The sequence below is a fragment of the Amia ocellicauda genome, chromosome 2 (assembly GCF_036373705.1).
Source record: "Amia ocellicauda isolate fAmiCal2 chromosome 2, fAmiCal2.hap1, whole genome shotgun sequence".
Lineage (NCBI taxonomy): Eukaryota > Metazoa > Chordata > Actinopteri > Amiiformes > Amiidae > Amia > Amia ocellicauda.
The window spans coordinates 41,441,897-41,455,206 of NC_089851.1; the positions used below are offsets into that span (position 1 = coordinate 41,441,897).

Below are 13,310 nucleotides of genomic sequence, written 5' to 3' on the forward strand. Positions count from 1 at the left end.
ACTGTCTGGACAATTATTGCATCAGAGCTACAATGTCTCACTATTCATTTTAAGAACAATTCTTAAATGGATCCCATCCATTTGTCATGTACTTTTCATCACAAGCTTTTAATCACCAACAATAAGGTAACCGACAAAAGATTGTCTTCAACAAGCTCTTTTGGAAATCACGACTTAAAGCTAGAGTCTGCAATCCTGAGAGGCCAGCAGTCAGCAGCTTGTTTTGAAAGCATAGAGCCGCCCTCGCTTCAGAGCATCTCCAAAGCCACGCCCCCTCCATCACACATGCGCACACACACAGCGCAGAGTCTCAGCGCCAGGAGAGACGTGTGGGTGGAATCGATCGCAACAGTTTCAGAACCGCACGTCTGATTCATAGGTTAGACATTACAATCATAACGAACGTAAACATCTTATTTACGGTTAATATGTTTTTAAAAATAGTAGCTGCGGCTCACCTTCCATTCTCGCGCTCGCTCTGCACAGTCAAGGTTCCCGCGCTGATGATGTGTGATTGTCTGCGCGAACAAGTTGCGCGGCGGTATGCAAATATAGATTGACAGACAGGAAGGACATCCTATCGTTACATTCAGACCGATCCTTTTATATTCCTGTCCCTTCGACAGAAGATATATATATATATAGAGATATATATATAGATATTTTACATTTAGACCACTTTAATTATTGATTGCTATCAGGATGTGAAGAGACTTTCAACCAGTATAACAAAAAATGTTTCTGGAAAAGATTGCATACCCTACCTTTAAGCTGTGCTAAAAACAAGTAGCACTATAATAAATCATAAATAACACATACAGTACATACTCAATTACAAATTACACAAATAAAACCTCAACAGAGCTATTAATACATCATAAATATCAGATACAAAACATTCAATTGAGTAGCTACATACACCGATCAGCCATAACATTATGACCACTGACAGGTGAAGTGAATAACACAGATAATCTCGTTTTCATGGCACCTGTCAGTGGGTGGGATATATTAGGCAGCAAGTGAAAATTTTGACCTCAAAGTTGGTGTTATAAGCAGGAAAAATGGGCAAGCGTAAGGATCTGGGCGACTTTGACAAGGGCCAAATTGTGATGGCTAGAAGACTGGGTGACAGCATCTCCAAAACTGCAGCTCTTGTGGGGTGTTCCCGGTCTGCAGTGGTCAGTACCTATCAAAAGTGGTCCAAGGAAGGAAAAGCGGTGAACCAGCGACAGGGTCATGGGCGGCCAAGGCTCATTGATGCACGTGGGGAGCGAAGGCTGGCCCGTGTGGTCCGATCCAACAGATGAGCTACTGTAGCTCAAATTGCTGAAAAAGACCAAATTCCCCAGATCTCAATCCAATCTAACATCTGTGGGATGCGCTGGACAAACAAGTCCAATCCATGGAAGCCCCACCTCGCAAGTTACAGGACTTAAAGGATCTGCTGCTAACGTCTTGGTGCCAGATACCACAGCACACCTTCAGAGGTCTAGTGGAGTCCATGCCTCGACGGGTCAGGGGTATTTTGGCGGCAAAAGGGGGACCTACACAGTATTAGGCAGGTGGTCATAATGTTATGGCTGATCGTTGTATATCAAACTGATCACTTACAGTCTCGTTTGATTTAGATCAAACACTACTTAATGTCCTACAATGATTCCAAAACTGACTTAAATTAAATCCTACTGGCACCCACGGCAGTAGTAGCCATGGATGGACATCATTCTGTAGAGAATCTGCATTGAGGTTGAGCCTCAATGCTTGTGATATCAGAGCTATGTATGCAAACACACTTCGTAGCATAACAATACTAAATACTGAAACTAAACAAAAATAGCCCACAATGTTAAAAAAAAAATTTTTTAATCTATTTTCTGGTTTAATAGATTACGAGGATTCTAACTTGCTAATGGAATGGCCACAGTGGGGATTCGAACCCAGATCTTCCGCCCCACAGTGCAGTGACTTTAACGCATCACTAAATGGAGAAGCAAATTACAGTAAAAAAAAAAAAAAAGTTTACCGGAAAAGCCCTACAACAATGTGGATTCAGATTCCTTTTTAAGAAATACACATAATGCATGAAAAAATATTTAAAATGTTAAACAAAATAGCCATCTACATATCTATATACACACACACCAGTTATAGGGCTGGGCGATATTGCATAAAGCAATATTTTTTTTCAAACTTATGGATGATTCACGATTTTTTTTTTTTTCTCTAAACAAATTAAAAATGAGCAAGACATATTTAAACATATGTAAGTATTTATATAAATACATATATAAAACAGGACTTGTGTTCTAGTATCAACTTGGCCTACAAGTTCAGTAACATTTGTGTAAGAATAAAAAAAGAACAATCACTTCCATAGCTGTCATTATTGCACATAAAAATGCCTCTAGTATGCTATCCCTAAAAAAAAAAATAGTATATCTTTCGTGATATGGAACTCTGTAATGTCTATGGGATGACATTGGAGAATGAAGCTGCTTTAGCAGGGGTTTAGGGAGTGCAACACTTTGCTCCCATTCCGCTGTGCGTTTTTCCCAGGGTCCAGCATCTAGGTTTGTGTGCTACCACTATTACTTGTGACAGACTTTCTACAAACTTTACAAAGCACAGTGGTTTGCTCGACATAGGACTTCCATATCACTGAGGTGACTTTACTGGCTTTTGGCGGAACTATGCATTTGGCATTGATTGCGCTCATCTTCATGTGTGGCTGACTGCCTGGCAATGGACCTTTTCACAGTCCCAGCGAGAACGAGGCTCAGAAAGCATCAGTTCCAGAAGTGTGATAAACAATCGTGTTCCTAGCCACTTGAGTGACTCCCGTTAGGACAGAGATACAGCCCTGTCTGTCATTTCACACATTTCCACAAAAGAGCAAAGCCTGGATTATCACAATTCACCAAGACATTGGACCACTTTTTTTTGTAGTATTTTTTCCCAACTGGTATTGATTGGACTGCTTAAATTCAGCCAACTCTTAATAACTGATTCATAACAATTTAAAAATAAGACGTGTTTTTACAAAATGTGATTGTGTTTGTTACTGCATGTAATTCATTTTGAATAAAAGCATCTCCTAAGGAACCTAATAATAATGATCGAGCTAGATAATGATTATTCATAATAAAACTGCTTGTTTTCGGGTTTTTTTTTTTTTTTTTTTTTTTTAGTTACTTTTGATATGCCCAGTACAAATATTATGGTTTAACAGAACTGCAATGGCTCAAGAGTAAATAACAGGCAAACATTGTCCTTGAAGTATTATTTTTTGGTTGTTGGATCTGTAATAACTGGTGTGTGCTACATGCATGTTCTGTATATCAAATAAAGGCATTCAATTCATATACGAAAAGAAGTGACAGTGCAAAGCACATAGAAAACACTTCAATATATTATAAATTATGCAATAATAATGTCTTAAACATGAATGTGCCTATTGACCGTTACAACAAGCAAGATTAAACAAATCAAGGAAGGCCGAAAAAATATATATTTACATGTTGGCTACCTGCACAATGATCGAAAACATAGCTCACTGAAACTGCAACCACCATCTTCCTCTGGTTAGGCTATAATATAAACTGGTGGTAATATAGATGCATATTTAATCTAGATCTATATGCTAGCATAATAAAACACTTGTCGAGCTATAGTATATTTACGATTGGCAGTGTTTCTTGTAGAAAATCACATCGGCACGGCGCTTAGTTGTTACTGCGTGTTGTACCAATTTATTTTCTAAGCCATCGGGAAAAATGCATTTTTAAACTGCACACGTGCTTTTTAAAATCTGATCATTCTCCGCCTCTCTTGGCGAATGATAGCTGAAATTTACATTTTTCCCTTTGCAAACATGGCAAAAATAAGATGCTTGCACATAGTATAACAATCTCGATTTCACGATGAAGGCATTTTACAGATCATGCAATAACAAATTAAAATTAAATCAATTTAAATTGATTAATCATCCAGCCCTAACCAGTTGTTGGCTAGACAACTTTTAAACCACAACACATACATAATGGGAATCACCCACCACTATGCACACTAGGACCGGGTTCACATTTGAGATTCAGGTAGGCCCAGGGCAGTCCTGCTTTTTGACCCGGCCTAAATCTTCTGAGGCGGCCTAATGGCGACCTAAATGTGAATGTGAACGCGCCGGGCCCCTGTGGAAAGCATCAGCGTGTGATGCAACTCAAGCCACGCCCCCAGAGACTGCATGTCTGAGTCAAAGAGAAGCCGCTTCTCGCCACCGCAGAATAAAGACAGGCACCAAAACAGCTTACACCACTGCACAAGACAGTGAGACAGAGACAGTATTGTCTCTATTGTTTGAATGGCATATCGATCTATAGCCTTAAATGTACAGATACATTCCGCTAGCTCACATCTTTAGATTAAAAAAAATAATGAGTTATACTGATGCAGGTACGCGATATGACGATATATATCGTATGATGATAGAAAAAGTCTATCGTTTCATATTATGCTGTATCATGTATATCGTGATGTCACAAATTCCCCCTTTACCGCAGTAGTTTTCGTCATTAGGACAGTTTCCGTTCTTCCCGGTTATTCCACACGTGCCGGATGCGGCATGAAATGAGCATCAGAAACACAGACAGACATGGAGGAGAGTGAAATGACACAGAATAACAACAATAACCAAGAGATACTTAAATGGGCAAGCGCACAAGTTCCGCCCCGCTCTCGTCACCGGGCAAAACTTGATCTGCAGGCACCCCCGAAAATACACGATCGCACCCCTACGCCCTCTAATTTAGATGGATATTTTGTATAAAATTAAAGAATAATAATAGTTTGTTTGCATTTTAATAAACTGGAAAGCAATGCAAACAGATGCAGAAAGTTTCATAAGATGGTGAAGTGGTACAACAGTTAGTAATATTGTAACTATTTTGTATTAACAGGTGCCGGTAAGCAGAATTGAAACGCGAGTCAGAGAAGAAATGTCCCTGTCTAGCAGATGTGAAATGCGCCACTGTAAACCCGGCTGTGGTAAATATAACTGAATCTGTACCATTTTACAGCGCATGTGTTGTGTGATTACTATTGTTGCGTGTTATTGTTATGTGACAGTAAATCATGTGTATGTGTGTGTGTGTGTATATATATATATATATACACACACTCACCTAAAGGATTATTAGGAACACCATACTAATACTGTGTTTGACCCCCTTTCGCCTTCAGAACTGCCTTAATTCTACGTGGCATTGATTCAACAAGGTGCTGAAAGCATTCTTTAGAAATGTTGGCCCATATTGATAGGATAGCATCTTGCAGTTGATGGAGATTTGTGGGATGCACATCCAGGGCACGAAGCTCCCGTTCCACCACATCCCAAAGATGCTCTATTGGGTTGAGATCTGGTGACTGTGGGGGCCATTTTAGTACAGTGAACTCATTGTCATGTTCAAGAAACCAATTTGAAATGATTCGACCTTTGTGACATGGTGCATTATCCTGCTGGAAGTAGCCATCAGAGGATGGGTACATGGTAGTCATAAAGGGATGGACATGGTCAGAAACAATGCTCAGGTAGGCCGTGGCATTTAAACGATGCCCAATTGGCACTAAGGGGCCTAAAGTGTGCCAAGAAAACATCCCCCACACCATTACACCACCACCACCAGCCTGCACAGTGGTAACAAGGCATGATGGATCCATGTTCTCATTCTGTTTACGCCAAATTCTGACTCTACCATCTGAATGTCTCAACAGAAATCGAGACTCATCAGACCAGGCAACATTTTTCCAGTCTTCAACTGTCCAAGTTTGGTGAGCTTGTGCAAATTGTAGCCTCTTTTTCCTATTTGTAGTGGAGATGAGTGGTACCCGGTGGGGTCTTCTGCTGTTGTAACCCATCCGCCTCAAGGTTGTACGTGTTGTGGCTTCACAAATGCTTTGCTGCATACCTCGGTTGTAACGAGTGGTTATTTCAGTCAAAGTTGCTCTTCTATCAGCTTGAATCAGTCGGCACATTCTCCTCTGACCTCTAGCATCAACAAGGCATTTTCGCCCACAGGACTGCCGCATACTGGATGTTTTTCCCTTTTCACACCATTCTCTGTAAACCCTAGAAATGGTTGTGCGTGAAAATCCCAGTAACTGAGCAGATTGTGAAATACTCAGACCGGCCCGTCTGGCACCAACAACCATGCCACGCTCAAAATTGCTTAAATCACCTTTCTTTCCCATTCAGACATTCAGTTTGGAGTTCAGGAGATTGTCTTGACCAGGACCACACCCCTAAATGCATTGAAGCAACTGCCATGTGATTGGTTGGTTAGATAATTGCATTAATGAGAAATTGAACAGGTGTTCCTAATAATCCTTTAGGTGAGTGTATATATATATATATATATATATATATATATATATAAATATATACATAGTGAGGGAAAAAAGTATTTGATCCCCTGCTGATTTTGTACGTTTGCCCACTGACAAAGAAATGATCTGTCTATAATTTTAATGGTAGGTGTATTTTAACAGTGAAAGACAGAATAACAACAAAAAAATCCAGAAAAACGCATTTCAAATAAGTTATACATTGATTTGCATGTTAATGAGGGAAATAAGTATTTGATCCCCTATCAATCAGCAAGATTTCTGGCTCCCAGGTGTCTTTTATACAGGTAACGAGCTGAGATTAGGAGCACTCTCTTAAAGGGAGTGCTCCTAATCTCAGCTCGTTACCTGTATAAAAGACACCTGTCCACAGAAGCAATCAATCAATCAGATTCCAAAATCTCCACCATGGCCAAGACCAAAGAGCTGTCCAAGGACGTCAGGGACAAGATTGTAGACCTACACAAGGCTGGAATGGGCTACAAGACCATCGCCAAGCAGCTTGGTGAGAAGGTGACAACAGTTGGTGCGATTATTCGCAAATGGAAGAAACACAAAATTACTGTCAGTCTTCCTCGGTCTGGGGCTCCATGCAAGATCTCACCTCGTGTAGTTTCAATGATCATGAGAACAGTGAGGAATCAGCACAGAACTTCACGGGAGGATCTTGTTAATGATCTCTAGGCAGCTGAGACCATAGTCACCAAGAAAACAATTGGTAACACACTACGCCATGAAGGACTGAAATCCTGCAGCGCCCGCAAGGTCCCCCTGCTCAAGAAAGCACATGTACAGGCCCGTCTGAAGTTTGCCAATGAACATCTGAATGATTCAGAGGAGAACTGGGTGAAAGTGTTGTGGTCAGATGAGACCAAAATCGAGCTCTTTGGCATCAACTCAACTCGCCGTGTTTGGAGGAGGAGGAATGACCCCAAGAACACCATCCCCACCGTCAAACATGGAGGTGGAAACATTATGCTTTGGGGGTGTTTTACTGCTAAGGGGACAGGACAACTGCACCGCATCAAAGGGACGATGGACGGGGCCATGTACCGTCAAATCTTGGGTGAGAACCTCCTTCCCTCAGCCAGGGCAGTGAAAATGGGTCGTGGATGGGTATTCCAGCATGACAATGACCCAAAACACACAGCCAAGGCAACAAAGGAGTGGCTCAAGAAGAAGCACATTAAGGTCCTGGAGTGGCCAAGCCAGTCTCCAAGCCTTTAATCCCATAGAAAATCTGTGGAGGGAGCTGAAGGTTCGAGTTGCCAAACGTCAGCCTCGAAACCTTAATGACTTGGAGAGGATCTGCAAAGAGGAGTGGGACAAAATCCCTCCTGAGATGTGTGCAAACCTGGTGGCCAACTACAAGAAACGTCTGACCTCTGTGATTGCCAACAAGGGTTTTGCCACCAAGTACTAAGTCGAAGGGGTCAAATACTTATTTCCCTCATTAACATGCAAATCAATGTATAACTTTTTTGAAATGCATTTTTCTGGATTTTTTTGTTATTCTGTCTCTCATTGTTAAAATACACCTACCATTAAAATTATAGACTGATCATTTCTTTGTCAGTGGGCAAACGTACAAAATCAGCAGGGGATCAAATACTTTTTTCCCTCATGTGTAACTTGTTTGTTTGAGCAGATGCATTTAATTCCCGGCATGCATTTCGTTTAGGCCACCTTCTCACCCACATATGTGAACGCACTTAGGCCTCCTAAAACCACAAATGTGAACCGGGTTACTGAAAATCGCCGGGCTAAATTTGAGACGGCCCAGGGCTGGCCTAATAAGTGTGAACGGGGTCAAGGTTCAAAATCACAAAAACATGCCATGGACTGGAAACACCTGCATCCCACAGCTAAACAATACTGTAGCACAGACAACAGATAGCCAACTACCACCACCCGGCTCATCCAATCTTTCCAACTAATGGTAACAAACTGTAAGCAGGGCTCTACAGTGCGAGCAATTTACTCGCATCTGCGTGTAAAATTAATGTTGTGCAAATGTGAAATACAATTTGGGCACACAGTGTGAATACAATATTTGAACTCTATATGGAAATACTACACTGACATATGATAACAATATTTTACACTAATCATTATTACAGTAGCAAATGTGGGAAATGTAGTTTGGTGGTGCATTGTCGCAATTAACCGAAGGCAACGAAAATTACAAGTCCCGTGAATTACGTTTATGACCTAGTGTTGTAGCGAATCATTAGTCACGATAGCCAATCGCCTACTAGCTGTTGTTAGCCACCTCCTCATGAAAACACACTTACAGATACAGTAGTACTCAGCGACAGCGGGACTGCAACAACTTAGCGAAAACGTTGATTAAAATCTACTAAAATCTTTAAAATGTAATTAATCGTTGATTAATTGGGTCTACCCTGGGGCGCAGATACTAAAACAAAAAACCTTGAAAGATGGTGGAGGCTGCAGCTACACCAGTGGAAAGTATAGGGGCACTTTACATTGAATTTACACTGGAGACAGAGTTTGCTGCAACATGTGCAAAGCTGAACTCGCATGGCAAGATCACATGGCGCTTCTGGATCCAAAAACTTGTCCGTCAAGGATATTGCACATTGGATGCGTTTAAACCGCACAAAGTACTCAGCCTTTCCCGATACTTGAACTCGTGTGCATCTTACAAGGTACACCTGTTTGTTTACCTCCTCAACTACATTATTATACATTTTATTTATAATGCACTCATCATACCCACACGCTACACTCAAGCAACAGTCAAAACAGACACAGTACACACAGACATCAAAATAAGCAAGAAAACAAACAGCTAGGTTAGCCGATAAAAGAGAGCAAGCAATAAAAAGCTTGAACAGATTATTTTAAAACTTGTAACTAACAGAGATCCATAAAAACTTTTCCCCAAAAAGTGATTTTTAAGAAATGTCTTTAAATGTGTAGGGCATGTCTCAGAGCCTCTGGAAGTGCATTGCCCAGCCGTGGTGCATTATACAATATGATCAAACTAGTGCCATACATATTGAATTCAAAATATAAATATAAAATAAAAAACAAATGGAAATTGTGTGAGATTTGTTTTGTGTTTGCAACGGCGCTGCTGTGTGTGCATGGTATTTAGACAGACGTGCAGAAGGGGGGGCAGGGGTGCCCATTTTCTTTCCCCCCCCCGAAGTGCCCCCAACCCGCCACCGCTGGACCGCACTTCACTAGCTGCCCCCCCCAGGACAAATTGCCCCTTTTTTGTTTTGAGCCACTGCCCCGCCACGAGGCTCCACTGTACAGCACCGTATTTAAATGTCTTGAACATTGTTGCATGTTTTTCATTTTAGCATTAAATATGAATCATTTATGATGTGCCGCTAACTGTATTTTTTTTGTTTTGTTTTTTTGAGTGTGCCCCTAAGTTAGGGGCACAGCGGTCCTTAAGGAAAAAAGTAAGCGTAGAGCCCTGCTCATAGGGAACAATATTGGGATGCCGAAGGCCCCTTTCAAACTAGCATCCTCTAGCCGGGCTGACCCAAGATGAGTTAGGACAATGTTCGGTGTGTTGGGTACACGCTCACACACCACATTTTCAATAAGCAGGTCAGCCCCGTCGCGGGGCTGTGCTCACATGTGACATGCTCTACACTGACAAGCAGCCATCAGGCCTTTCGTCTCGCTCTACCTGGGTCAGTGCTGGCTGATCCACCTTCTGAGTCGGCATGCTCGTCCCAGATCAAATCGACTAAAACAATGCAGGGGAACCGCAGTACCGAAATGATAAAACATCACTTGCCTGGCAAAAATACCTGGTTTGAAAATTATTCCTGAGCACCAGAAACAAAGAATGTAAGTGAACTACAAGATTCCTTTTAAGAAAAGATTCTGTAAACCTGCACTTGAACACATTTCTAAAATAAAAGTTCCACCAAAATGTAAAAGCAGAAAAATATGCTGATAATCCAAAAAGGAACTTAAAATTGGCCTGGTCATTAAGCTCATAAAACATTAGATACATCTTCAAATATGAAGAATTCTACAAGACTAAAGGTTAATTAACAATTTCCTCCATTGTGGACAGGCAATGAAGCAATGAATTTTCTGAAGCTAAGCTTGTGTATACTTCTCTTTTCAGTGGATGGAGTAAGCGTGTTTATTAATCTGTAACCTGTAATGAACTCAACTGAGGAAGCTGGCTACTTCAGAAAAGTGAAATAGGTACTTTTCTTAAAATAAAAAATAAACAATTCCAGAAGTATACAAAAGTTCCTTATAATATACAAATTAGTTCAACTAAAGGCATTTTAAAGTTAATTTCTGCTCATCTTTCAGGGTTAACTGCCATGAATTTAAAATACTTTGACAAAGAATAAAACAAAGTATGAGAAGTTACCGATTGTTAAGAAATAATGACAAACGAAGGACTTCGAAAAAAAATAAGAGGGGCAAAAGTTTGAATCTTATTTGGATGCATAAAGATTTCAGCACAGAAATCTATTGTAAGAGCAAACTGGACAGTGCACTTAAAACCCTAAGACTTGGAGACATGACAAAAAGTCCTGTAAATGTAAGTTATTGATATCAGAATTGTGAAATATACAACTTAAATATCCAGCATTACATGTATTTCAAGTAACATTTAAAGATAGAACGCAGTTTCGTTTAGTTAGCAAGATCCCTTTCAGTGAAAAGGATAGTGACTCCAGGTCTCATTATTGTGGTAAACTGTGTAGAACAGGTTTGGAACAAGACAAATGGGTGTGGAGGAATTCCAAATGTAAATGTCATATATATACAAATACCGTCATATACTGTCAAATATATAGGGTATATATGTATGCGTGTGTTTTCATCACAAATGAAAGTGTCCTGGCAGTGAGCTGAAGTCCCATGGCACACACAGGGGAACACGGATCCCCTATGCAAAGTTCACAAACTTTCCCAGCTGCACGAAGCGAGCAGCCAGAGCCGCAGTGCGGGCCTGAGAGCCGCTGACACAGCTCGGCTCCGGCACACAGGCCCGGGAAACCGTGCAAAGTGAGAATTAGCCACTGGACACGAAAACATGCTTCCTACGGTCACCTGCGGTTTACAAATCAATAACAATGCACAGTTCAGGTGTACAGTGTGCCTGGCAAAGCGCCGTCGGTACGGAGGAGGCCTGTGATCGTGCACATAAACCGCAATGAACTGAAGTCTGGGCGGACCTGAAGACAGCAGGGACGGAATAGCATCGAGGCAGACACGCACAAACACAGCAGCTACACACACGACCCCTCAGCTGAAACCAGGCGGAAAATGAGTGGCTGACGATTTGGTATTCAAAGCAATTCAGTTTGAACACAACACACAAGCTACACCTGCATCGACCGAAAAACTCGCAGTCACTACTCAAACGTCATTGCTCACTTGCTCGCAGGGATACGTTTGGAAAATTAAAAGTAGACTTCAGCACGTCAGGTCGGTAAACAAAACTAAAAACAATGACGGGAAGAAATTAAAGAAGCAGGTTTTCCATCTTGGGGACTAAGTTCACTTGTTTGGGCAATTGGCACTGTGCTAAGATCAGTTGCAAATCAAAATAAAACAAACAGTAACTGCATAACAATACCAAATCTGCGCAACACAAGGGGGGAAAGTAATGAATACAAGGACGTAAATAGCAGATTATTTTAAAAACATTGTGTGTAGATACTAGTATAGATGCAGTAGTGCGTGTTCGTTCATCTAACAACACAAACTCTGTGTGTTTGAGTCAAAACACACGGTACCAATAACACTCGCAGCAGCAGCATCCTGAAAGATGGCGACCTCCGTGTGTCTGACCCCCCTCCACATCTAGACTGTACCATATGATCCGAGAGCCAGCCAGGCCTGCTTTTCCAGCTCAAAAACAACTGACAATCGTGAAATCTACTTTTCTGCTGCAGTGACAGAAAATTAGTTTGTTTTACGTATCGGAGGCAACGAGTCCGGCCTTTAAGTTAACCATTCCTTCGGTACAATAAAAAAAAATAGCCGAAACGGGAGACATCTGACGGGGTTTATTTTTCAAATTCCGAAATACCTGCTGTTTTAACCGACGTATTGTACAGGCCACTCAAGTTATTCAGCAGCGGTGCAGATTATTAATGACAGCAAATGAAGCACATGTGTCTACGTTTGAAGTAAACCCCATATGTATCTGCCCAGCGCAGATGTGTGCGTCTTCTCCGGGCCGAGGAGGGTGTTTACTCACCTGTCGACTCTCTGTGGCTCCGCGCTGAGGATTGTGGGCCGCTGCGCTTCCGAATTCAGCACACTCGAATGTAACAAATTCGACTGGTTTCTGCTGGAAGAATGGGAGGATGGGGTTCACGGTTCTGTTTGTCTTCAGAGTAGGCCTAGGGTTTCGAACTGCAGTTGTTGTTTAAATAAAAATAAACATATGAAGTTGTTTTCTTTCTCGGGATATACCATGTAATATTTATGAAACAAACAATTGCCTCGCTGCTATTCTTCAAATCTGGAGTCTGCGCTAGTCAAGAAAAAGGGTTGTGGCGGTTTGAAGAAGCCAAAAGAAAAAAAAATGGCCCGTCCAATCCTCGGTCTCTTCTTCACAGTTTATGAATCTGCTAGTTTCAGTACCAAGCGAAGAGAAGGGGGGGGAAACGACGAGTCTCTCCCATTCGGAGCGCAGGCAGCAGCGACCACCACACTCTCGCATCGACAGCTCCCGGAACTCCCGCCCACCGCCGCGACGGACGGCCTTCGCGATTGGCTGAGGCAGAGATCCCGCAGCGCCACTCGTGACCAAAGACGTGGGTGGTGATTGGCTGTGCGCTGTAGACGTGGGTGGGGATTGGCTGTGCGCTGTAGACGTGGGTGGGGATTGGCTGTGCGCTGTAGACGTGGGTGGGGATTGGCTGTGCGCTGTAGACGTG

The 13,310-nt window shown here is 41.9% G+C and overlaps 1 protein-coding gene across 2 annotated transcripts in view; it reads right to left on the reverse strand.

Moving 5' to 3' along the window:
* Positions 1 to 12,792, reverse strand: part of larp4b (La ribonucleoprotein 4B) — a 79,834-nt gene extending 67,042 nt beyond the window's left edge. For both annotated transcript variants that reach the window (XM_066723816.1, XM_066723824.1), the window contains exon 1: positions 12,626 to 12,792. The gene's annotated coding sequence lies outside the window, so the exon portion shown is untranslated. The remainder of the gene's footprint in view (positions 1 to 12,625) is intronic.
* Between the last annotated feature and the right edge of the window lie 518 nt (positions 12,793 to 13,310).